This window comes from Ranitomeya variabilis, chromosome 4 (genome assembly GCF_051348905.1).
Source record: "Ranitomeya variabilis isolate aRanVar5 chromosome 4, aRanVar5.hap1, whole genome shotgun sequence".
NCBI classification, from domain to species: domain Eukaryota; kingdom Metazoa; phylum Chordata; class Amphibia; order Anura; family Dendrobatidae; genus Ranitomeya; species Ranitomeya variabilis.
Window position 1 is genome coordinate 203,550,100 of NC_135235.1, and position 24,747 is coordinate 203,574,846.

The 24,747-nt window shown below is 41.3% G+C and overlaps 1 protein-coding gene across 2 annotated transcripts in view; it reads right to left on the reverse strand.

Moving 5' to 3' along the window:
- The window catches only part of NTF4 (neurotrophin 4), a 128,583-nt gene extending 104,175 nt beyond the window's left edge, over positions 1-24,408 (reverse strand). Inside the window, exon 1 of one of the 2 annotated variants that reach the window (XM_077259697.1) lies at positions 23,405-24,408. The gene's annotated coding sequence lies outside the window, so the exon portion shown is untranslated. Of the gene's footprint in view, positions 1-11,759; positions 11,967-23,404 lie in introns of those variants that run through there. The other variant, XM_077259698.1, reaches the window with a different exon arrangement.
- Positions 24,409-24,747: the final 339 nt, after the last annotated feature.

A 24,747-nucleotide genomic window follows, 5' to 3' on the forward strand; every position in this document is an offset into this window, starting at 1 on the left:
CTTCCATGAGCACTGATGCCACCGTTGAGTGCCTAGTTTTCATATGCACATCTTCCATAAGTAATGATGCCACCGTTGAATGCCGAGTTTTCACATACACATCTTCCATAAGTAATGATGCCACCATTGATTGCGGAGTTTTCATATACACATCTTCCGTAAGTAATGATGCCACCATTGAGTGCCGAGTTTTCATACTGTATACACATCTTCTATAAGTAATGATGCCACCGTTGAGTGCCGAGTTTTCATATAGCATCTTCCATAAGTAATGATGCCACCATTGATTGCGGAGTTTTCATATACACATCTTCCATAAGTAATGATGCTACCGTTGAGTGCCAAGTTTACACATCTTCAGTAAGTAGTGATGCCACCGTTGAGTTCCGAGTTTTCATATACACATCTTCCATAAGTAATAATGCCACCGTTGAGTGCTGAGTTTTCACATACACATCTTCCATAAGTAATGATGCCACCGTTGAATGCCGAGTTTTCACATACACATCTTCCATAAGTAATGATGCCACCATTGATTGCGGAGTTTTCATATACACATCTTCCGTAAGTAATGATGCCACCATTGAGTGCCGAGTTTTCATACTGTATACACATCTTCCATAAGTAATGATGCCACCGTTGAGTGCCGAGTTTTCATATAGCATCTTCCATAAGTAATGATGCCACCATTGATTGCGGAGTTTTCATATACACATCTTCCATAAGTAATGATGCTACCGTTGAGTGCCAAGTTTACACATCTTCAGTAAGTAGTGATGCCACCGTTGAGTTCCGAGTTTTCATATACACATCTTCCATAAGTAATAATGCCACCGTTGAGTGCTGAGTTTTCACATACACATCTTCCATAAGTAATGATGCCACTGTTGAGTGACGATTTTTCATGTACACATCTTCCATAAGTAATGATGCCACCGTTGATTGTGGAGGTTTCATATACACATCTTCCATGAGCATTGATGCCACCGTTGATTGCGGAGGTTTCATATACATATCTTCCATAAGTTATGATGCCACCGTTGAGTGCCTAGTTTTCACATACACATCTTCCATAAGTAATGATGCCACCGTTGAATGCCGAGTTTTCACATACACATCTTCCATAAGTAATGATGCCACCGTTGATTGCGGAGGTTTCATAGACATATGTTCCATAAGTAATGATGCCACCGTTGAGTGCCGAGTTTTCATATACACATCTTCCGTAAGTAAAGATGCCAATGTTGAGTGCGGCGTTTTCATACACACATCTTCCATAAGTATTGATGTCATTGTTGAGTGTCGAGTTTTTACATGCACATCTTCCTTAAGTAATGATGCCACCGTTGATTGCGGAGGTTTCATATACACATCTTCCATAAGTAATGATGCCACCGTTGATGGTGGAGGTTTCATATACACATCTTCCATAAGTAATGATGCCATCGTTGATTGCGGAGGTTTCATATACACATCTTCCATAAGTAATGATGCCACCGTTGATTGCGGAGGTTTCATATACACATCTTCCATAAGTAATGATGCCACCGTTGAGTGCCGAGTGTTCATATGCACATCTTCCTTATGTAATGACGGCACCATTGATTGCGGAGGTTTCATATACACTTCTTCCATAAGTAATGATGCCACCGTTGAGTGCCGAGTGTTCATATACACATCTTCCGTAAGTAAAGATGCCAATGTTGAGTGCGGAGTTTTCATATACACATCTTCCATAAGCATGGATGCCACCGCTGAATGTCGAGTTTTCATACACACATCTTCCATAAGTATTGATGTCACTGTTGAGTGTCGAGTTTTCACATACACATCTTCCTTAAGTAATGATGCCACCGTTGAGTGCCGAGGTTTCATATAACATCTTCCATAAGTAATGATGCCACCGTTGAATGTCGAGTTTTCATATACACATCTTCCATAAGTATTGACGTAATTGTTGAATGTTGAGTTTTCATATGCACATCTTCCTTATGTAATGATGTCACCTTTGATTGCGGAGTTTTCATATACACATGTTCCATAAGTAATGATGCCACCATTGATTGCGGAGTTTTCATATGCACATCTTCCATAAGTAATGATGCCACCGTTGAATGCTGAGTTTTCATATATACATCTTCCGTAAGTAAAGATGCCAATGTTGAGTGCGGAGTTTTTATATACACATCTTCCATAAGCATGGATGCCACCGCTGAATGTCGAGTTTTCATACACACATCTTCCATAAGTAATGATGCCACTGTTGAATGTCGAGTTTTCATATACACATCTTCCATAAGTATTGACGTAATTGTTGAATGTCGAGTTTTCATATGCACATCTTCCATAAGTAATGATGCCACCGTTGCGTTACTCCCCACAAAACAACGAAAACCTAATTTGAGAAACTTAGTTCTTCATCCAAACTTCTGCACCCAGGGTGCAGAAGACGTCACTATGCTGCCTTGCCGGGTCTTCTGAGGTCTTGTAGGCTATAGTCCTACAGGATGGAGAATGGTGGTGCACCTCCTATGCATCCAGGGTTATTTATTACTTATTGAAGAGACAAATAATGGACTTCATTACTCTTTAAGGGCACATAAATACTTTCTCTAACCTTACAATGCAGCTGAAATCCCTTAGTGGTGGGCAGATTAGGAAGGGAATAAAAATTATAGTGTAATCTTCTCAGAAAACACAACTTTGTCTCACCAGTGTTACCTTCTAGGTTCGCTCTCTGTAATCGGGTTTTTGCATAGCATCAAAGAACAACCTGCCCCTGTCCATCCATGGCGGTAGACACCAGCTGCTGACCAGATGTTTTCTTCAGTGCTCTGAAAATGCAGCTGCCCAGCTTTGCTAGCAATCAGAAATGGGGAATTATATGGTAAATCACTGCTACAAAACTCGTAATAAATGCCTCCAAGGACTGTGCCGCCCCCTGCTGGGATGGAGATTGATGCTTTTTTCTGGAGGAACATGGAAGGCGAGGCAACCAAAGGAGTCTTAAAGTGTTTCCACTTTTACACCTCATTAGGCAAAGCAAATAGACATGACATATTATGGTTTTAGAGACAGGATCTCGCTGGTACAGATATACAGGGATGCTGAAAAAAAAGAAAAGAAAAAAAAATGGATCTCACCTCAGCAGATGGCTAACATAAACCCTCGTCATACACATGATGGAAAATCCTTTGGAAACCTGAACGGGAACATGAAAATTGAATGGACTAATGTCTGTCCTTGTAGCATTGCATGTCCTGTTTACACCATGTACAGATCGTGGCTTAACTTCTCCATTTCACATCCTATATCATAACACGACAAGGGTGGCGTCATCCCAGAATCCCTACCCCACCGGCACATAACCTCGACCTTTTCAAGTAAAAATAACGCGAGCGTCAACTAAGGTGAATAAACAGCTCCAGCACTTACTGAAAGAAAAAGTTGAACAGTTGCGAGACATGAAGCCGCGGGGACTCAAACCTATTTTTCGAGCACGCCGAATTCACTCGGTTAGCACCCGAGCCTTATCCAAGCTTGTTCACTCACCGTCACCACTAATAACTATGTTGGAACTGTAGCACACAGTTTTTTGCGGAGCAAAAATACTCACCGTGTGAACATTCAGACGCCCGTTTTTCACGTACATGTGTATTTTTCACGGATAGAACAAAAATTCATTTAAGCTAAGGGGTCATATTTTTTCACGGACTGAGCGGAGTGTTGGCAAACTAAAAATGCAGAAACATCCAAGTCATGGATCAAACTCGTCAATGCAAGCCAATGGGCAGCGGAAAAAAAAATAAAATGGATAGCACACAGATGCCACCCACTTTTCATCCACATGCTGTGTTTTTTTTACAGGGTGGGAGAAGAATGGAAATTTTTGCTGCATACGAGAAAAACCGGATACGATATTGATGGCAATAATGGACTCATGGACCAAAAATGATTGAAAAAATGGATACTAGACAACAATGAAAAATGCAAAAAATAAAAATTAGTGTTCTGAATAAGTCCTAAGTCTACATGGTAAGTCATTTGGAATGGAATAAAATCAGGAGTTTTGATTCAAAATCCACTGTAAATCTCAGTGTAAAACATGCAAATTTTGTAGCAGTTTTTGCTGTGGTTTTCACCCTTTTCCATTAAGAGAACCGTAAAACATGATGCAATTAGAGTGTTATTCGTTGGCCAAACAACCCTAGAATACAGCTGCCTAAATAACAATGCTATATAGTGTCGCCACCACCTTACAATAGGTACACCGCCACCCTATTTCATGTAATTTTTGAAGAATTTTTTTGCTTTAGTTTCATTGAAAACAGAAATTGACATCAGCAGATTTAAAATTCCACATAGACTTTGCATACATTTTTTTCTGGCACCTATTTAAAAAAAAATAAAAAATTGGCACTAATAGCTGCTGTTATAATACGATCGCGTATTAAGCCCAACCTTGTGGTTAACTCTTTAAGCGCATCGCTCGAGCATTAAGCCCAACCTCGCGGTTGACCTCTCGAGCGCCAGTATGCAAGCATTAAGCCTAGCCTCGCGGCTAACCCTGTAAGCTCCAGTGCTTGAGCATTAGGCCTAAACTCGCACTTAAACCCTAGAGCGCCAGTACTTGAACATTAAGTCCAACCTCGCGGTTAACCCTTCGAGCGCCAGCACTCAAACATTAAGGGTTAGGGTTAATGTGTCCGTTCCGTGCAATATCTACGTAGCATCGTGTCGCAGGACAACTATGCAAAATAAATAATATTGTACGGTGTTCAAATAATAGACACATTTAGTAATAAAATATTAAGTACTAGATGGTGGCCCGATTCTAACGCATCGGGTATTCTAGAATATGTATGCGTAGTGTATAGCACAGCTCACGTAGTATATTGCACAGCCACGCAGTACATTGCGCAGCCCACGCAGTACATTGCGCAGCCCACGCAGTACATTGCGCAGCCCACGCAGTACATTGCGCAGCTAACGTTGTATATTGCGCAGCCCACGTAGTATATTGCGCAGGCCACGTAGTATATTGCGCAGGCCACGTAGTATATTGCGCAGGCCACGTTGTATGTTGCGCAGCCCACTTAGTATATTGCGCAGCCCACGTAGTATATTGCGCAGTCCACGTAGTATATTGCGCAGTCCACGTAGTATATTGCGCAGCCCATGTTGTATATTGCGCAGCTCACGTTGTATATTGCGCAGCCCACGTAGTACATGCACAGCCCACAATGTATATTGCGCAGCCCACGCAGTACATTGCGCAGCCCACGTAGTACATTGCGCAGCCCACATTGTATATTGCGCAGCCCACGTAGTACATTGCGCAGCCCACGCAGTACATTGCGCAGCCCACGCAGTACATTGCGCAGCCCAAGGAGTACAATGCGCAGCCTACGTTGTATATTGCGCAGCCCACGTTGTATATTGCACAGCCCACATTGTATATTGCACAGCCCACGTTGTACATTACGCAGCCCACGTTGTATATTGCACAGCCCACAATGTATATTGCGCAGCCCACATAGTACATGTAGTATATTGCGCAGCCCACGTTGTATATTGCGCAGCCCGTTGTATATTGCGCAGCCTGTTGTATATTGCGCATCCCACTTAGTATATTGCGCAGCCCACTTAGTATATTGCACAGCCCGTTGTATATTGCGCAGCCCACGTTGTATATTGCCCAGCCCACGTTGTATATTGCGCAGCCCGTTGTATATTGCGCAGCCCACTTAGTATATTGCGCAGGCCACTTAGTATATTGCGCAGGCCACTTAGTATATTGCGCAGCCCATTGTATATTGCGCAGGCCACTTAGTATATTGCACAGCCCGTTGTATATTACACAGCCCACGTTGTATATTGCGCAGGCCACTTAGTATACTGCGCAGCCCGTTGTATATTGCGCATCCCACATTGTATATTGCGCAGGCCACTTAGTATATTGCGCAGCCCGTTGTATTTTGCGCAGCCCGTTTGTATTTTGCGCAGCCCACGTTGTATTTTGCGCAGCCCACGTAGTATATTGCGCAGCCCACGTAGTATATTGTGCAGCCCACGTTGTATATTGCGCAGCCCACGTTGTATATTGCGCAGGCCACGTTGTATATTGCGCAGCCCACGTAGTATATTGTGCAGCCCACGTTGTATATTGCGCAGCCCACGTTGTATATTGCGCAGCCCACGTTGTATATTGAGCAGCCCACGTACAGTATATAGCATTGTAGGCATGATATCCCTGTTAAAAAAAAAAAGAATTAAAATAAAAAATAGTTATATACTCACCTTCCGTTGGCGCCTGGATCCAGGAAGCTCTGCCGAGCTGCTTGCGCCGGAAGATGGCGGCCAGTGCTAGCGGCTCGGCGGACTACGGAGTGTGAGTATAGCAGGTTTTTTGTTTTTTTATTATTTTTAACATTACATTTTTTTACTATTGATGCTGCATAGGCAGCGTCAATATTAAAAAATTGGGGACACACAGGGTTAATAGCGGCGGTTAAGGAGTGCGTGACCCGCGCAATAACGCGGTCCGCTACCATCGGCATTAACCCTGTGTGAGCGGCGACCGGAGGGGAGTATGCGGGCGCCAGGCAGTGAGTGCGGGGAGTAAGGAGCAGCCATTTTCTTCCGGACTGTGCGCGTCGCTGATTGGTCGTGGCAATGGTCGTGGGCATTTTGCCACGACCAACCAGCGACTTGGATTCCATGACAGACAGAGGCCGCGACCAATGAATATCCGTGACAGACAGAAAGACAGACAGAAGGACAGACAGACAGAAGGACAGACAGACGGAAGTGACCCTTAGCCAATTATATAGTAGATAAACCTACAGTGATCAAAAATAACGAATCAAAAGAGCTATACAAAGGTTGTAACCAAGCAATTAATAGCATTACCCAAAAGTTGAAGCCCACAAGTGAATATCTACTTTAACCGCTTTACCACCTTGGGATTTTCTGTTTTTGCTTTTTCGCTCGCTCCACTTCTTCCCGGAGTCGTAACTTTTTCATTTTTCCATTAATATGGCCATGTGAGGGCTTGTTTTTTGTGGGACGTGAAACTTTTGAAAGACACCATTGCTTTTACCATATAGTGTACTGGAAAACGGGAAAAAAGTGGGTTAAATTGCAAAAAAAAGTGCAATTCCACAATAGTTTTTTACCATGTTCACTAAATGCTAAAACTGATCTTCCATTATGATTCTCCAGGTCACTGCGAGTTCGTAGATATCAAACATGTATAGGTTCCCTTTTATTTAAGTGGTGATCTGTGTAGCAGAAATGCTTGTCTGCTATGAACGCCGGCCACAGAGCGGCACTCATAGTAGACAGGCAATGACAACCAGAGGGGTCTCTTGCAGACCCTGGGTTGTCATGACAACCCATCGGTGCCCCGGAATCATTTGACATGGGCGGGTCTTATAACGCGCTTCCGGCGTGGCCATGTTAAATGCTGCTGTTAACATGATTCCACCTGCGGCTGTCAAGTGCACGTCAGCTAATCAAATCAACTGTCATGTGCAGGAAAAGATGCAGGCACAGCACCAGAGCCCGCAGCAAACAGGGGGAGGTGACCTATGATGTACCTGTACGTCATAGGTCGTAAAGGGGTTAAAGGAAATCTGTCACCAGATTTTTGCCAACTATTTTCAGAGCAGCATACTATATCGGAAGAGACCTTAATTCCAATGATGTATCACTTACTGAGCAGATTGCTGTAGTTTTGATGATCAACTCAGTTTTATTAGCAGGAGATTATCACTAGAGGACTAGCAAACCTGCTGTTATATTCAAGAGCTCTGTATAACCCCCGTCCCCTACCACTGATTGGCAGATTTCTGCCTATGCACAGTGTACACAGAAAGTCGCCAATCAGTGTTGTGGATGGGGTTATACAGAGCTCAGTACTCAGAGAACTAGTAGATCTTGAGCAGATGAAAGTGTGATTTTATCAAAACTGCAGGAAGCAGCCCAGAAAGTGAGACATCGTTGAAAGCAGGGTCTCTGATTCTACATTCAGATGGAGCAGCAAAAACCTGGTGACAGATTCTTGTAAAAGGTGGCAAAAATATGTCAATACATTTTAGATTAGTTTCTAGAAGCTAAAATATACAGTTATCTAGGACACTTGGTCATTGTGTCAAAAAACGCACATACCAAGAAGACTAACCATAGAAGAAGGTACTAAACATTCTTGTAAGATACAATCCAGGGTGACGGGTTGATCACTTAATCTCAATACCCTAGAAGAAGCCAGACTGGTCTATCATGTTGCCTAAACCCAGGGTAGCATGAAACAGGGATAGGCTAAAAAAAAAAAGTCTAGTTTTTGGAGAAAACTTAGCCTAAAAAAATGAGCTATGTGCGAGAAGATGAGTTGGCTGGGCATCTTCCTCCAGTTTCTTCCCGTCCTGCTCAGCTGATTGACAGGTCTCTCCTGCTTAATGTGGCACAAGACCTTTCTCCATATAGTGTAGGCAATGTATAGAAGTCTGCACGCTGAGACTAAGGCTAGGTTCACACCACATCTGGGCCTTTTTGCTAAGTGAATACTTCTAGCGTGCCAATAGGCTATCACTGGCCAATAATAGGTGCCCGTTCACTATTTGATAGAGGTTGTCTAACGTGGCCTTGTTGTCATCTACAGAGAACTTATTTAAAGGGGTTGTCCAAGCTTGGGGCACAAGTCTGCAGTCACTCTATGTGACTGCAGACTTGTGAATCCTCACAGTGTGCACAATACACGCTTTCAGGATTCTCCGATGGGGAGAAGCGCATGACCACAAGTATGTGATTTGCATACTTGTGATCACATGCCGACTAGACGTGAGCAGCATTGCTCAATACAAGTGAACAGAGTGAGACCGGACACGTCTAGTCGGAATGTGGCCAAAAGAATACAAACATCACGCGTGCACTGTGTCTACAGACTTGTACCCCAAGCCCCTTTAAGATAAATACTGCATTATCACCTTGTAACCTGAAATCTGTCACATATTAGGGTTTATTCTCTTTATGTCAAATGATAGTGTTTAATATCAGGAGCGTGGAAAAATACGCGACGTGGCGGATTCTTCGCGTTTATGTGTAAGCGAGAGGATTAGCATGTTTTAATCATGAGGATGTATTTGTTATGCCTTTGCGCGGACAGACTTTGTAATGCCACTTTTGTCTCAGATAAAATTCCTTACAGTTCAATTTGCACAGGGATCAAGCGTTCCTAAACGAAAAGACACGCTGATGAATTAATTGCTGTAACCCGGCCGCAATCAGTTATAGGGAGAAGATAACGAGGGCTTTGGACTGAACAAACTTGGCACCCGCAGCAAAGTTCCCCAGTGAATCAGGCGCCTGTGTTCAGAAGGCATCTCTGAGGCTTGGGAAAATGGGGACACCTAGTCCCAGAAATGCAATCCCCCCTTTGAGGAAGACTTTAGTGCTGTTCTTCTCTCATCTTCTTGCAGCTGCTTTTAATTTCACAAAAACTGAATGTTACCATCTGAGGAGGGGGGAATAAAACAAAGTGGAAGGTTTAGAAATAGGGCAGAGAACAAAAAAAGGACCATTATCAATTTTGAATTTGGGAAATGGGCACAAATATGTCTAAGGATTGGCACAAATGTTTCACAATTTTTCACAATGGATTAGAGATGCTAAAATCAAACATCACACGGATCAACGTTTAATATTGAAGGTTTAAGACCGGTACTCGGCAAAAACATTTTCTCCATATACTTGAATTGTGCTCAGCCAATGTACATAGACAGTCAAAAGATATATGCAGAAAAAAAAGAATGAAAATGCACCCACCGGTGCATAAAAATTCATCAAATTTTATTCCAAAAATCTAAAAGTATAACGAGGTAGCATGTGGAGTACTTCAATGTATGAGCAACAATCGTTTCGCTCCAGGCAAGCTTCTTCCTGGTCCCAAAAACGAGACCAATGTTATTGAATAGGGCGGTTCAGAAAAGAGTTTTTTTTAAGCTGGACTAAGGGTCCTTGCATGAACTAGTCTCCTGTGTGTTTTGGATGAGACTTGCCTATTTAAGTCTTCGGGTGCGAAAAGAAAAAATAAATCCTATATGGATCATCCATATTGCACCCTATTTTTAAAGAAACATTTCAATTATTAACATAAGAAACTGGATCTAATCTTCTCAATTTTTTAAATAATGTTGACGTATAAAAACGGATTCCAAACGAATGTAAAGACTGAATATACGGATGACACACGGATGGAATGCAGATGACAATATGGATGAAAATTCTGGATGAAAATTGGACAATTTTTCATACGCTTATCGAGGCCTCCAAAAATGGGGCATCAAGTTCTAAGAGGATCCTGAGCCGGAAACCCAAATATGCCATCCATATCCTTAAATATGATATTTGGCTATAGGTTTCACCTACGGCACAATTCATTTACAGCACATCATAGACTTTGGTTAAGGCTGAATATTGGGCAACTTTGTGAGCATCACCATCCTAGAACAGATCGCCAGTGTAGCCGAGATACAAGAGGGCAATGACAATTCTTTACATATTTGTTCTATCTCTTAGCAGTGACAAACTTGTTGCAAAATAAAAAATTCAAGTTGAAAATAAAGTAAACTTGAGGAAAAATGGTAAATCACAATTTTAAGAAAAATTTTTGAAAATTTTTTATAGCAAAATGTTCATTTACAGACACAAGTTAATCAAGTTCAACCTACAACCTAACATGTTGTTCCTAGCAGAAACCCTGTGAGGCAGATGCTAATTGCCCCATATCCTATGTGCACACGGAGACTTTTTGTGACGTTTTGGAACAGAAACTCCAAGTTTTTGAGATTTGGAGATTGAGTGGCTATGTGTACATGTAGTCTGTTTCAGCGAGGGTTTTTTTTTTTTTTTAGAGGAAACTGAGGAGAACCTCCCAAGGTTTTTGAGGGGTTTTTCATTTTTGAGGAGGACTTGAATAGTTTCCTCTTAGCTTCTGCTTAAAAAACTCCTTGTGCACCTAGCCAGTTTGTGCTCCAAAAACTTCTTCCCGACTGTACATTTGGCAATCAGACTAGTTCCCTTGATCAACAGCCCATCACTTTTACTTCCAAAAAATGCACCTACATTTTATTTCAATGAAAGAGAGTCTGTTACTAACTTGCGTGGTGTTCCACACAACCCTATGGATACACACTATGAAAATACCACCAAAGTTCTAGTAACGGTGCCTCACTTTAATAAATATGTGACTATCAATGTACCTTTCTATCAACACAGGGCAGATAGCCGGTGGCAAGTGCCCCAAAAGTGGCATAATCTGTTCATAAATTGTATACATGTGTGTACCTAAATTAAATTTTGGTGCAAGTGATGGATAATTGCAGAAGGTATGAATCTGTCTAAAACACCATGAATGAAAATGAATTGTAAAATAAACTTTAAAACCACACTCTATAGTCTACACTAACCCACTATTTAAATGTAAATGAGGCTTTTTGAACGAGGGAACAAGCAGATCTATGATCTGAACCTCAATGCATAGTCTCCATTGTGCCTAATGAAAAGAACAGGTGCACACCTAGAATAATCATGGACGTAGAACAAGACGAGTTAACATTTATAACCCCGTATGAATGCGCGCCCTAATGTTTGCAGTATGATAATGTCACCAATACCCACAAAAGAAGCACACGTTACACACCGGACAACTGCAAACACGCTATACACAATGATGGGGCTTTCAATCGCGATGACAATACCTTGAATCTCAACTATCTTGGAGTTTACGAGGGCTCTCTCGTCTCCCTGGTTCGAAGTTCTCCTTGTGGATGCATCCCACCAGATGTAACGAGACAAGTGGTGTGGTTGTCTCCTCTTTCTTTGTTAATGTAGTCTCTTAGGCTGGAGAAGATTTCAAAACATTTTGTAATGGCGTCAACGCATGTAGACTAGGTAACTTCAACCTATGATCTTGAGGCTTAGGGAGGACAGCAGAGGTCTCGTATAGCTTTGGAACCCAAGCCCTTCGAGCGCTATACCTGTAGGCTGCTTCACCGACATCAAACTAAGTTGTAGGATGAATAGAGATTTTTTTTTCCTCCTCTATCTCTTTCTCTCTCTCCTATTCTACTATCACCAAAGAGTAAAATAGAGGACGTTTCATCTTTCACATGAAAACTTAATAACGTTTTAACAGGAGGGAGATCGCCTTTCCTACTGCTATTCAAACACGAGGGGGGCGCGAGGGGAATAAAGACAGAAGTAAAATAGTTTACTATGTAGCAAGGCAGAAGGAGAAGGCACTTTACGTACTTTTTGTCCTTTGATGTCAAAGATTGTGAGATCTGCATTTGTGAAAAATCAGAGAAAAGCCGACAAAAAGAAGAAAAAAGTAAAAAAGAAAAAAAAATGATTGTAAGGCAGATCGGGTAACATAGCACCTCATCACAAGTCTTTCAGTAATACAATCTATAGATAAAGAACCTCTAGAGTTACTTGTGCATATAGACTTTAGCTCTGTTCTTTCTCGACAAGCCCGGGCTGTTTGTTTTATATAATCTAATAGCTTGGTTTACACTGTTTGAAGATGTAAAAAGATGGGAACGTCTTGATCATCTCTTGTAGGGGGGTGAGACGTATACAAAAGTGGCATATATTAGCTGGAAGTTTGGGTTACGGCATTCCAAATTGGTGTCCTCACTAAACTGACGCTTATGAAAGAACAACAAATTAAAGGACTCCCCCATACACATTAGATGAAGATGGCAGACGAACGATTGATCATCCATGGCCTTCATAACATCAAAAACAACATCGGCCACTTTTCGATCTTTTCGAGTGATGATTCAGGCAGTGCTGATCATCGGCCCAAAAAATCCAACGCTCCCAATTGGTGTTTTGAACAACCACATTTGTTAATCATCAATTGTTTGTCATCCATAAAATCAACCATTTTATTCAAGTTTTCTCTAATGAGCAGGTTCTCCCCAAAGACAAAGTCCAAGTCAATTTTGCATGAAATAGTCAATTATTGAAGAACTCCTTTATAAAACAAGCTCCTATAGTTTTTTCCTATATTATTTTTTGAACTTAACATCAGAACATTAAAATCTTTTTGTTTATGGCTCATGGCTTTATGGTTCATTTGACTCTTTTGTGCTGAATATCTTCTAATCCTTAAGACAAAAGATTTTCCTGCACCACTTCTGAGACTCGTCTTGGGGCATCTCTCCATCCAATCTCCAGTACTATCCAAAATAAGTAAAATCCAGGGCATCACTATTATTCTTATCTGTTTAAAATGACGTTTTGCCCACAAATGGCCTTCATCAAGGCATATTGTCTGTTTTTCAGATTTTGACGACAATAGACATTTGTGGCCAAAACATCTCTTTACACACTGTTTTCACTTGTCTGATTACAAAAGATTTTCGTGTGTTGGGAATAACCATTTTATGTCTTGGATTTTCCTCATTCTAAATATTTTCTAGGGTTAAAATTTGAGTACTCCATTTAATGATGGGTTGTATGATGAATGTCCATTTATGGTAATTTTAATCAAGTATGAAAATGAATAGAAAATATGAAGGAAAGTTAGGACATCCAGATGTGCATATAGTTTTAGGTCTGGTTTATAGCACTTTAAGTCCAATTTTTGTAATGTAGCCCATACATACTTCTATTCATTTCATATGTGCCCTCCACCCTGGATTATGTCATTTCATGGGGTGAGGAAATACTTATGTATTTGTGGAAAGGAATCGATATGGACAAAAGGAAGAAACACATCCCAAACACGCTAACATTTGTATTTCTCATGTGCTGGGATGAATTTTTTCATTGAATCCATGATGGATATCACATTGCAAGTTACACAAACTCATTTAGAGTTATAGGCTTAAGGCAGTGGCTTTGGTGGCCATGGATGGCTACTAAAGACTGGTCACTAGACTGTCAATACTGGCATCTAAACCACTACATAATCCTAAGCAATCACTAGAGATGGTTAAGAAGATTTACCACCAGGCATAGCGTAATAATTAAATCATTGAGAAAAGGTACCAAAGATTGTGTTTAGCTTCCAAAGGCATTTAAAGGAGACAATTTCAGAAACCATATTTCACATACTATAAAGCAGTGAACACTACATCGATGGCCAGAAATAGCCACATGTCACCATTGACTATACAAGAAGACATTCCACTTGGTTACCTCAAACTGGTCACAGTATAGGCCTCTAGATCGTGAGTCGTGACTACTCCTAAGGCAGGGATCCCAAACCTTTCTATCACAAAAGTCACATTTTATTTTGAGAGATGGTCACAAGTAGAGATCAGTGAACATCATCGGCTCCCTACTTATTCGGCAAGCTATAGCGCATAACGAAGAAGCTGCATCGCCAACCCGGATACCTGGAGCTCTCCCGATAATCAGGTGTCCGACGCCAAAGCTGCATGTGTCACGCTATGTGACAGTCAGTACACACAGGCTCTCCATCTTTCACAGTAAACGCTCCATGTGTACAATTTTATAGTGTTCACCAAACCTAAAGTTAGTGTTGATTAATATGACTAAACTGGAGATTAAAAAAATAGGGTTCTGCTCATGCTACATGCCTCCATTGATGGGAAAAGTTGGCACCAGGTAGTTGGATAAATAGAAGGAACAAGGTGAAGGGGAAGACCAGCAACTTGATGGCTTGATGCTATCAAGATATTGGCAGAGAAGACCCTGGTGGACCCATCTAGGCTTGGGCAAGATCGATCTTCCTACAGAGCGTTCATCCATCAAGTCGCCATGGCCCAAGATTGAGGTGAAGACTAATAATAATAATAATAATAATAATATTGCTATTTGGAATCAAAGTGATACATTCTTAAAAAACTATATTATAAGTCATTGGTCTCCGTTGGTCACCGATTAAATTACTTGTATCCGGCACTGAGTCATGGCTTCCATTAGAAACAGAAGCCATAATGCTAATGTGAAAAGACTGTAATTAATTTATTTTAAGGTCATGTGGAAATTTAACCGTAAGATATAAGAAAATAATATTAGTGATAAGTCAAGCCTTCTACATCGATAAATCAGCTCAGCCCATGTTTATCCTTGGAAAGACTAAGATCAATGGAAAGGAATGAGATTACGTGACGTCTCCATATTTCATTTGATAAATACATGGCTCAGGCAGCAAAAGGTCATTCACATCTTCAGCTTTTCACATTTTTCCTGCTTCGCTTTTCTTATGGACACTGTTCATAAGTTATGAAACGGGTAAAGCCCCAAGTCAAAATATGAAGACCAAAGTTTTTACCTAAACAATGGAAACTGGAATGCAATGGAAAACATTTCATGTGTCGGAAACATAAAATGACTTTAAGCGTACGTCCACATGGAGGAGTTATCCACTGAGGAATTTCCACAGCAAAATTCCATAACAAAATCGTTTTAAAGGGGTTGTTCGGCCTAGGGGTACAAATCTGCAGTCACTCCGAGCACTGAATATTCACCTCGAGCGGGCGGTAATGCGATTTGCATACTCCACATCACATTATGACTAGACGTATCCGACCTTGCTAAATTCACTTGTATTGAGTGAGGCCATGCACTTCTAGTCGGCATGTGACCGCATGTATGCAGATCGCATGCTTGCGGTCATTTGCCCGTCAGCAATCCTTCAGTGAGCACTGTGGGTGCTGTGAGGATTCACAAGTCTGCAGTCACATAGAGTGACTGTAGACTTGTACCCCAAGGCCAGACAACACCTTTAAGAAATACAACATGGCCAATCACTTTAACAAAACGGCATGTACACTTTCGATAATTTCTCCCCATATGCCATATTCATCTCTGAAGCCAATTAAGGGGTTCCTTGTATCAGGACAACAGCTTTATCTGTTTCAATTTTGAGCCTGGACTACACTTGAGTTGCCATAAAAGTCACAAAAATAAAAGATTTTACAGTCTTTTGCCGGTGACCACAGGTCAGTGCACAGTCCTAGCCTAACAGTAAGAATCTGTTTGGTTCCCATAGGCAATAAGGCTCCGATTTGCCATGTAGGCCTCATGTGTCACACTCTGCTTAACCATGGTGCCCATAGCAACCAATTAGAGTCTAGCTTTCATTTCAAAACTTCACAGGGAAAATGAAAGCTGAACTCTTATTGGTTGCTATGGGAATCAAGGCCGCATACATTTTTTATATATAACTCTCAAAATTGCCGATAGCGGCTCCTGGCAGGCTCCCAGCTATAAAAGCCTTTGTCATTCCACTAGTAATGAGCCCTTAAAACTCCAAGTGCTAGACAAATGTATGAGTGACCTAAGGAATCAAGGGAGGGCAAAAAACAAAAACAGATGGCTGGTTATAAAGGAGACACATAGCAAATTCCCTCTTGTCTTGGCTTCTAAATGAAGCCTTATAAACCTACTCTGAAAAAAAAGCAACTTTTATATAAAGTTAAGCAGCGTCTTATCCCCAAAGTAAAAATATGTCCCACATAATTTTTTTTTTCTTTACAGACTGAATAACAACGCAAATCCAAGATCATCTGGAAAAAATGTATTACTGAAAGAGGAGAGCTAAAATAGAAGGTGAGAAATGACATCGTACTGACCCAATGGAGGACCAGAGGATCCTCCGGTGGGACGAGGGCACCGTCACTTTCACCAACTGCTGCAGTTAGGGGTAAATTGTAATGAGGGCAATATGGGCTACTGCCTAGGGCCAGAAGCTTTATGGGGGGGCATGGCCAAGTTGCCCTTATTATAGCCTTTTCTGAGAAACCACTTTACAATATAGGACCCAATTCTCGTGTACACTGAAGGTCATAAAATTTGCTCAAGAATTTCAGGCAAAAGAATAAAATCAGAGTAAAGTGCCTTTTTGAAACAATGTGATGACTGACGGAATCATTCGAAATCCTCTGGAAACACCAAACCCGGCCCACAATGGCAAACATAGAAAACCACACATATAAAATAGACTCTAAAAAGGCGCAAATTCAAAGATGATTAAGACGTTAATGAAAATTAGTAAAAAAACACCAACTAGACTTAAAAAAGGCACAGATTAAAAGAAGATCTTGGCCCAAGTCAAAACCAGGCGAAATGTAACAAACACTGGACAAAAAAAGGCCCATAGGTGGAAAAAGAAACTTGGAAAACTTATCATGTAAACAACAAACTAGATTTTCCATTGAGTAGAATAGCGTTTTTGAAAGCATTTTTGGATTGGATCGGCTTGCTTATGGAATGGAAGGCATAGAAATTAACAGCAGAGACCCTACCCACTTGGGCAATGTTACTGATTTGCATTGGTGCTAAAGATCTTTTATTCATTCCTCTTTTCCATAGCATACTGTGGCATGTAAAAGTTTGGGCACCCCTGGTCAAAATTTCTGTTATTGTGGACAGTTAAGCAGGTTGAAGATGAAATGATCTCTAAAAGGCCTAAAGTTAGAGATGACACATTTCCTTTGTATTTTAGGCGAAAAAAAATATAAATTGTCATTTTTTACATTTTCAAAATTACAAAAAGGAAAACGGGCCAATGCAAAAGTTTGGGCATCCTTGGAGATTTACATGCTCAGATAACTTTGAAAAATTAAAAATGAAAGAAACTAGCTCACCTTCCCATCAGCTTCGATCAGTCCAGGAGTCCGTTATCAACGCTACTGCAGGCGTGCAAGCAAAACAGGAACGTGTCTGGTCGAAATGCGTCTGGAAATAGCAATTTGTTCCCCATGTTCCTCCATTTTCTACATATCATGGACTGCTGTTATATATGTCTCTGGTACTTATCTGGATACCCATCTGGTTTTAAATAATTTTGAATAAAGAACTATATATTTTATCAGGACTTGCCGCACTGGGAGCTGGATCATTCTGCCTTCCTGTCTCAGAAAACTTTGACCAAGGTTTCACACAGTAATTAGCCGGTTAGAGATATGGCTTGTTCACTATCATCATTAGGAAAGGCCAAGTGATGCAAATTTCCCAGCTTTATAAAAACCCAGCCTCCTCTAACCTTGTGCCAAAACACAGCAACCATGGGGTCTTCTAAGCAGCTGTCTAGCACTCTGAAAATGAAAATGATGGAGGTCCACAAAAGCAGGAGAAGGCTATAAGAAGATACAAAGCATTTTCAAGTTACCCTTTCCTCAGTTCGAAATATAATTTAGTAATGGCAGTTAACAGGAATAGTGGAGGTCAAGATAAGGACAGGAAGACCAAGCAAAATTTCAATGAGAGCTGCTTGTAGGATTCCTAGAGAGGCAAATCAGAATCCCCACTTGACTGCAAAAGACCTTCAGGAAAATTTAGCAGACTCTGGAGTTGTGGTACATTGTTCTACTGTTCAGAGACACCTGCACAAATATTGCCTTCATGGAGTCATCAGAAAAAAAAACTTTCATGTTTCCTCACCATAAAATTCGGCATCAGAAGTATGGAAAAGAACATCTACAGAAGTCTGATGCATTTTGGAAACAAGTCCTGTGAACCGATGAGGTTAAAATAGAACTCTTTGGCCACCATGATCAAAGGTATGTGTGGAGAAAAAAGACACGGAATTTTCAGGAAAAGAACATCTCACCTACCAGTAGTGTTGAGCGATACCGTCCGATACTTGAAAGTATCGGTATCGGATAGTATCGGCCGATACCCGAAAAGTATCGGATATCGCCGATACCGATACCCGATACCAATACAAGTCAATGGGACACCAAGTATCGGAAGGTATCCTGATGGTTCCCAGGGTCTGAAGGAGAGGAAACTCTCCTTCAGGCCCTGGGATCCATATTAATGTGTAAAATAAAGAATTAAAATAAAAAATATTGATATACTCACCTCTCCGGAGGCCCCTGCACCTCACCGCTGTTAACTAGGAATTTAGGACCTGAGAATGACGTCACGGCTTGTGATTGGTCGCCTGGCGGTCACATGAGCGGCACGCGACCAATCAGAAGCCGTGACGTCATGGAAGGTGCTGAACGCGCTCATTTTAAGCAAAGCAGGCTGCCGGTTACTACCAGGGCGCGTCAGAGGGTGAGTATATCCCTATTTTTTATTTTAATTCTTTATTTTTTACATGGATATGGATCCCAGGGCCTGAAGGAGAGTTTCCTCTCCTTCAGACCCTGGGAACCATACACTGGGAACTTCCGATTCCGATTCCCGATACCACAAAAGTATCGGATCTCGGTATCGGAATTCCGATACCGCAAGTATCGGCTGATACCCGATACTTGCGGTATCGGAATGCTCAACACTACCTACCAGTAAACGTGTGTGTGTGTGTGGGGGGGATCAATCATGTTTTGGGGTTGTGTTGTAGCCAATAGCATTGGGAACATTTCACGGGTAGAAGGAGGAATGGATTCAATGAAATTTCAACAAATTCTTGATGCAAACATAACACCATCTGTAAAAAAGTTGAAGTTGAAAAGAGGAAGAGGATGGCTTCTACAAATGGATAATGATCCTAAACACACATCAATATCCACAATAGACGACCTAAAAAGGCGCAAACTGAAGGTTTTACAATGGCCCTCACAGTCCCCTGATCTAAACAACATTGAAAATCTGTGGCCAGACCTTAAAATAGCAGAGGAAGCAAGACGACCCAGGAATCTCACAGAACTGGAGGAATTCTCCAAGGAAGAGTGGATGAAAATCATCAAACAAGTTGAAAGACTCTTGGCTGGCTACAAAAAGCATTTACCAGCTGTGATACTTGCAAAAGGGGGCGCTACTAGGTACTAACCATACACTGTGCACATTTTCCTTTTTGCAATTTTTAAAATGTAAAAGATGAAAAAATATATATATTGCCTAAAATACAAGAACATGTGTCATCTTTATTTAGTAATTTTGAACAGGGGTGCCCAAACTTGTCCATGCCACTGTATGTTTTAGCACAACTATGAAGAGGGTCGTGCAACCGTAACTTTTCAATCGACCATCGGTCTATAAGGGTACAAAACCCTTCGAATGGCATCCGGTTTGTTCTTCATCCTGTGGTTACAGGTCAGAGCCTCTGCACACCAGCCAACCTAATAAGTTGCAGGATCGCTCAGAACTATGCAAAATACAAAACAGCTGGCACGTAAAGTAGAAAGAAAGGGTTCGCTGCAGACTAATCGCACGTCCTTCTTGTCTGATTGTCGAGATGGTTTTATGAATGAAATAAAAAGCAAAGGGACAAAGCTGAAAGCAATTTCGGGTGACATTACACTACTCGTTATTCAGAGAACACCCAACTTTGTAATTTAATCCATGAATGGCAAACTCCATGTCCATCTGGTATGCTAATGTATAGCATCGCATTGTATCTGTGCACAGTCAATAGCTGCCTACAATGGCGTGGTCTTATTATATACCATCTACAAATGACTTCTATAAAAAGGGAGTGAAAGATAAAACCTATTAGTAGTAGTAGTAGAGGTGACCAAATCGATTCCAAAGACCCTGATCCAGCAGCCACATTGGTGCTCCGTTCCAGCTGCACTAGAGCCCTGCAAACTATTCTCGCTGCATTGTGGGACCGAACATTACGCATCAATGGAAAACCTCTTTAAATATAATATTAAAAAATGCATAAATAGAAATTTCCTCCAGTTGTAAATGATTATATAATGTTATCATATGAATCACATCCTGCAGGAATTTGTCAGCGAAACACCAGTGACATTTATTTTCCACTATTAAAGTCCAAAATACAATTTATTCCTCATCCTAAAAGCCTAGTTAATGCTCTAAACTATTCTATTGGTTAGTATACTTTAATTAAAAATTCACTATCCTTCTCTCACTAAATTAACGGTGATGTGCACAATGACAGTGCACTTTTTCGCCAGCTCAAATCAGTAGTAATGAGCCAGCAACAGAGTGCACTATCAATATATGTGCTAAGATGAACACTCGGCTTGCAGAGACCTGTGACGCCCCCGCAAGTGTTGTCACATCTTGTATTCTTACAATTTGCATTGACAGTGATTTGTTACTACTCATCTGAGCCAGTAAGAGAGCGCACTGTCATTGTGCACATCGCACAGTGACAGAGCAGGGACTAGTCCAGCCCCTGAAAAGAAGGTCACCCATGAAGCTTCATTTCGGGGAGGGGGCAGGGGCTGCAGCCTCTGCCCCTGATTGCACTTCATTTGCATATCATTGCATGCACTGGGATTCTCAAATAAAGCGTCATTAAAAAGAAAGCTATAAAAAAAAAAGAAATGCAGGTATTGTAGTTAGGGAAGAAAAAGGAATAAAAGAAAATAGATTAGATTATGGCATTAGGGATGAAAATTAGTTTGTATTTCAGATTGCACCTTTAAGATGATGATTAGAGAATTCTTAAAGGGGTATATTTATTTTTTTATTCAATCATGTGACTAATCTAATAAAATGATGTCTTACATTTTAACTATTAACTTTGCTCCTCTATTATACCCCCTTGAAATATCTGAACAAATTGACAACTGGGAGTTATCATTCGGGAGTTTTCATCCACAGTCTGGTATGATCGAACACTGATTGTGATTGGACAGTGTCAGACTGTGTAGAAAAGAAAAAGAAAGACAAGCACACACAGGGTAATAATGTATATTAAAAGTGAGATCGGGGGGCGAGAGGCTTGTTCACCTGAGTGGGTTGTGTATGTCACAACTCCAAAAATGCCTCAACTGGGAGCACTCAGTTTTTCGAGTTGTTATTTTATGAAGGCTTAGAACTGCCCAGTTACGGAGATGTACAGAATAGCTACATCGACAAAATGGTGACCGCGGCTGGGTACCGCACCCGACATCCACCCCTTATTGATATGAATAGGGGGTGTATGTACTGTATCTAGCCGCGGTACCATACTGTCAGCGGAGCTGTGCTCTGCAGCAAGTTACGGCAGCTGCCAACACCTGGAATGATTGATCGGTGGAGATTCCGGGTGTTGCACCCTCACAGATCAAAAACGAATGACCTATCCTAGACCATCGATGCTAAAATCCCGGACAACCCCTTTAATGGCCATTCTTGAGTTCATTCACAGTGTATAGAGCCATGCTGGTCTAGTACAACTCCGATACTCGGCACCCCCACCGATCCCATATTGATGACCCATTGCCACTATCGGCATGGACAACCCCATTAATTCTTCTTATTACAAGGTGCCGTTATGGATGAAGTAAACACCTATTGCCAAGTTTTGCACCATATTTGGGGGGGGGGGGGCAAAGCAGAATGATACCCTAATATCATATTTTTCAGGGCCCTTCTAACTAAAAAGGATTATCCAAGGCCTAGAACCCTTGGATACATCTCCTTATCGGGGACAAATTTTTAGAACCAAACTGTTTCAGCTCTCATCACTAGAAACATTAATAATAAGAGTTTAGTGTTTTTAGTGGATTTCCAAAATCAAGGTCCAGTGTTCTAAACGGAGAACAAGGCGGGCACCAAATGGGCAACAGCGGTGACCCAATATCGCAACCCGCCTGTGACATTGTAGAAATCACGATCCGATATGTTCAACTCCTGCCGCCATTCATTGTCAGCGTGTTGCCTTCCCGGGCTGCATCGCCTCACGTAACCTTTCTTACAACTGTATTTACATAACACAGTAACATCAAGTCATATAGGCAACAGTGCGGATTCGATCCGACACCAAGAGGCATTTGTCAAGGATTTCCAAGGAAAAAAAGAAATACAACACCAGCCAACTCAAAACCAATAAGTCTTTCATTTCTCCGCATTCTATTCCTTGATATAAAACAGGTTCCGAAACTAGAACCGATGTTGAACGTATTCGTTCCAAATACAAACGTGACTTTTTTTTTCACGGTCCCATCCAAGTTTCAAAATTTCTTCTGATATCACTAAAATGAATCGATTCCTTACCTTATGATAATCTAATTTCCAGATATTTTACCATATTTCTTGACCTATAGAGTACACCTGCTATCATACCGTAAGGGCCGTAAAGCAGCGGTAAACAATAAAGTTTAGGATTCTAATATGATAAATTATCAATCGGCAAAGGATTACGTTAAGGAGGTGATGGTAACATTCCAAATTATTTCATAAGTGCACAAAAGTCATCACATCCGATTGCCAAAGTGTTAGATCATTAGAAATGCAAAGTGTTCTAAAAGATTTGTAAAGTTTTGAAAGTGTATCACAAAAGTTTACTAATGGTCATCTAACAGTTCTTCCCAGGGCATGAAATAAACATTGTATCCTTTGGGGTGTGCTGCATTTTGCACCCATGACTGTAGCTGGCCAGTGACTGACCTACAGAGACACATGGAGATGAATTCAGCAGGCAGGAATTCATCTGATAAACACATTACATTAGATTCCATCCACCCTGGACAAGTCCTAGAGAAGATATATACACAGAATACAAGCTTACCTTCCTCCAGCAGTAAGTTCTTCAGTCTCCCAGGCACACATGTGATCAGGGACATACAAGCTGCAGCACTCTTATCTGTGTCTTCTGCCACTCCAAAAAAAATGAGACTGCAGAATAAAAAAGGGAGATGAAAGGGCACCCACTGCCCTGGTCCTGTGTGCACCCTGTTCCCTTTCAGGATACTTTAGTGCCAAAACTTTCAGAAAGAACTTGTATCCAAAGCAGGAAGAGAACAGTCATTCTTGCAGGCTGGAGGGGAGTGTTTCTTAGGTTCCTTGCACTGAAGTATATAAGGCTGGAAAGTAACAAGCACAGGCTGGATTACACCACCTCCCCAGCTCCCTGTGCAAGTCCAGTGTGCCCTGTGCCTAGCTCTGTGCAGATGTCCACAAAGAACTCTCTGACATCCACTATGCACCCTTCACAATTCCTTGTAGTATTCTATGTCCCCTTTCCAGATCCTTGTATTCCACTTTGCACCTTCTTTTGGTCTTATTCAGTCTCCAGATAAAGTCCTCTGAACACCTTCTTCAGTCTTCAGAAAAAGCCCTCTAAACACCTTCTTTAGTCTCCTTATAAAGTCCTCTGAACACCTTCTTCGGTCTCCAGATAAAGTCCTCTGAACACCTTCAGTCTCCAGAAAAAGTCCTCTGAACACCTTCTTCAGTCTCCAAAAAAAGTCCTCTGAAAACCTTCTTCAAACTCTTATAATAAGTTCCTTGAGGACCCCTCCCCAAGTCTTGTAGAAGTCTTCTAAGTACTATCCCTAAGTTCACCGAGTTCCCTCCTTAGTTCATTGCACAGACCTCCTTGAGAAGTTTCTTTAGCTCCTTGCACAAGTCCTCTGAGCACCTTTCTTGCTCCCATATATCACTTCTATGATCAGTCCCCGTGAGCTCCTCCTGCCCAGTTCTGGTCCTGTTTCTTATTTATATATAACTTGATCCCTGCGGCTTCCCTTCTTCCACATGTGAGTTGAAATTCCCAGCAGGAGGCGAGATATACTTTACTCATACTCAAATTCTCATTTTTTCATTCTTTACTAGTGATGACGTGTCTTTCCACTCCCCTTTTCTAGATAATTTCACCCTGATAATAACACCCAGGCCACTGGGCAAAATACCTGGGTGGATCTGCCTTACATTTGCACTGCAGTAATGACTTACACTCTACGCAGCATGTTCTTATAGTGCTGCCTGTTGTCAAGTATTGCCAAAATGATTATTCATATGACTATTAAAGTAATGCGTATTGTAACCTATAGAAATATAGTTTTCACTGTAATTTACATAGGCGTAACTATATAATCATATTATAATAATGATTGCCCTCATGCTGTAAGT